The sequence below is a fragment of the Microtus oregoni genome, unplaced genomic scaffold, assembly GCF_018167655.1.
Source record: "Microtus oregoni isolate MIOR12 unplaced genomic scaffold, Mior012 000061F_ref0000440, whole genome shotgun sequence".
Lineage (NCBI taxonomy): Eukaryota > Metazoa > Chordata > Mammalia > Rodentia > Cricetidae > Microtus > Microtus oregoni.
This window is the reverse complement of record NW_024543871.1, coordinates 7,381,725-7,384,938: the sequence shown is the minus strand read 5'-3', so window position 1 is coordinate 7,384,938 and position 3,214 is coordinate 7,381,725.

Below are 3,214 nucleotides of genomic sequence, written 5' to 3'. Positions count from 1 at the left end.
AGTGGGGACTATAGGTAGGTCGGGGTGTCAGCTGCTGGGGAGGGGGTAGTTCGTGGTGAAGTGGGGACTATAGGTAGGTCGGGGTGTCAGCTGCTGGGGAGGGGGTAGTTTGTGGATCCAAGATTGGCTCTGGGGATGATATTTTTGTTGTTAGGGCTTGATCTGGATATAACAGGATGGTCTGTTGAGGCAGTTGGTCAGTTTGGTTGTCAAGAAGAGAGATATTACTTGTGTTTTCATGTACCCTGTAGTGAAGGATGGCCCCTTGGTGTGGAGGAGACTGCTTCAAGGAGATCCTATATTGCAAGAGAGTTAATAATTGGTCTTCCCTTTGCATCAAGAAGGCCCTTTCTCTCCATGTTAAGTTTTTAGGGTATATTATATTGTAGACATAGCCAGAGTCCGTGTATGTGTTGACCGTGAGGTTAGAAGCAAGTGTGAGAAGCTTGGGTGGAAACTGTCGGGAAGATATAAGGGAGTAGGGGTTTGACTTTTACTATGTGTGTGAAAGACCCCAGTGGTGGGCAGTCTTTCAGGCTAACGAGACCCTCCCAAGGAACAGCGAGATCACTCTTCGGATGCAAACAGCAAGAGGCTTTATTCAGTACACAGGTACCTGGGGCGACTTAGTCTCTCAAAAGACAAAGCGCGCCTGCAGACTGGGGGAAGGTCTTTTTATAGGAAAGAGGGCAGCAGAAGCAGATTACAGAAGCAAATGCGTTGTTAGTGGTCAGTTGGAATGGGGCAAGGGGCATAGGTGGTTTTTCCTTTCCCAGCACAGATGTATGGCAACAGATATCCTGTCCCTCTTTTGTTCTTTCTTTCCTTTTCCAGCACAGATATATGGCAACAGATTTCCTGTTAATTGATGTGCTGTCCTAATCTATAGATATCCTGTTTTGCAGCCAGGGACCCTGACCTCACTCTGCACTTACATTTGTTCGTCAAAAGCTTTGTGAAATGACGTTACAGCAGCTTAAGCTGGGATCTTTCATAGGGGGAGTTGTCTCTTCTGTGAATTGCTGCTATTCTAAGTTGGGCATATGTGCTGACTATGGGCATCCGGGTTCCCTAAGCAAACGGGATGTTCTCATGGGAGCAGGCCAGCTGCGGGTTCTGGGAGGGGGTATCCAGAGGGCCTTCCACTTTTCCTGTTTCTAGTTTGGCTCCTTATCGCTTGGGGCCAGATGGCTGACCGGCTGACCGCAGATATCTTGCCTGGCTTCTCCGCCCTTGTTCTCAAGTCGAACTTCCCTGCTCTAATGTTACTTGTGTTGCTCCAAAGTTTAAGCCTGGCGTTGCTGCTGCTTAGCTGTTTGTCTATACTGTGGGGGTCTTTCAGTGTGCACTTGTGGGAGTTGCCAGGTTTCTTTAAAGATCTGTGCCCTCCTCAAAATGGTGCAACTGGCTTGATGTAATGATGTAAATGAACCACTTGCTCTGACTTATGGGGGAGGACGAACGTTCCTTTATTGCTGTATGCAGGGGGAGGAGACAGCGGCTCACATAGCTGAGGGGGGTAAAGAGCTGCAAGTTCCACAGAAACAAGATAATTATGCTCTCCACATAAAAAAAAAACACCTTTTAGCCCCTTCTGGGTGGCACACTTTTGATTTGGCTTTAAGGCTGTCCCCGCAGCTAGCAGTTTTAAATAAATTCAACTAATTACAATTTGAATTGAGTCTGCTTTTTTTTCTTGGTGTCTTGAACTCCATAACATTTCTGGAGGCTCCAGGATGGGTCCCAAGTGAGAGCAAGTCTGAGGTGGAGTTGGAAGCCTGGGGAGCCCGACTAGAGCTGCCACGAATTTGCTGGTCAGGAATATGCCCTAGACGGGAGCAAGTTCATAACTCGGAGGCCCAGGGCATGTAGCCCTAGACGGGTGAGCACACTTGCAAACTTGAGAGGCCTGGGGAGCCCAGACTGACTACCACAAATTTGCAAGTCGAAAACAAACCACAAGTAAGAATTGCTGACCAACATGCTCTGAAACTCGGACAGATTGATGAGTTGTTCTGTTTTGGAGTTTGGACCTTGGAGAGACATAGAGGAGATTGGGTGCAATGGTAGAACCACTCTCTGGGACAGAAAACACATGCTTCTGCCCTGCTTCTGGTGTTTGAGTGACAGCGACCACTACCTCTGAATTTGTCTGATCTTCTCTGTGTTGACGGTCTGTCTTTTTGTTTCTTTTGCCTGGTGGGCTCGTGTTTCCAGTTTTGTTGTAGGGGTGGGAGTTGGACTGAGCACAGCCAAACTCCCCTGTGCTGCCTGCTGCAGCATTGCAGGGGTTCTGGGAGGCAGACTATGGGACTAAACTCACCGTAGGAGCCCTACACTGTCTAAAGCAGAACGGCCCACTTTTGATACGGAATGGCCAGATGCAGGGTCATTTGACCCTCAGACTGCCAAAAAAGAGTCTGGCAAGTGGTCACCGAATCAATCCTGGCCACCCTGATCAGTTTCCTTACATTGACACTGACTTCCCCTCCTCCAGCCCCCTCTGTGACTGAAATGTGCCCTTGAACAGAGCTCCTCTTGTTTTATTTTTTATTTATTTATTTATTTATTTATTTTTGGTTTTTTTCGAGACAGAGTTTCTCTGTGGTTTTGGAGCCTGTCTTGGAACGAGCTCTTGTAGACCAGGCTGGTCTCGAACTCACAGAGATCTGCCTGCCTCTGCCTCCCAAGTGCTGGGATTAAAGGTGTGCGCCACCACCGCCCGGCCACTCTTGTTTTAGACTAAGTCAGTGAGCTAGAGACTGAGTAAGAACCTTAGTAAAACGTTGACACTCTGTCTTAGCGCCTGCAGAGGAGGAGGCTAGTTCTTCACCTTGAAATCCACATTCAGCGAGCCCAGGACCTGACTGTCTGAAGGGGACTCCACCCGCAGTCCTAAGAATTTAGCCTGATTTGCTCTCACCTTCGCCTGGTTTTGCCCTCAGCTCCACCTGACTGGCAGGCAGGATGATGCTGCGCTCCAGCTGAGGCAGAACCCAGCTGTTCTCCTTCACAGGCCACTGCCAACCGTACCCAGGGAATGGGCCAATGGGAGACAGGCTTGCTTCGGACCTTTCCTAGTCTATGTACCTGTTTCAACCAATGATCTGTGTAAGTGGATGCCACACAAACCTCTTAGAAACCTCAGGCCCTCATCAGTCTGTTAGAAGCCATTTGTTTTCCTTACCCATCACCCCACCTGGCCTGATGGTTT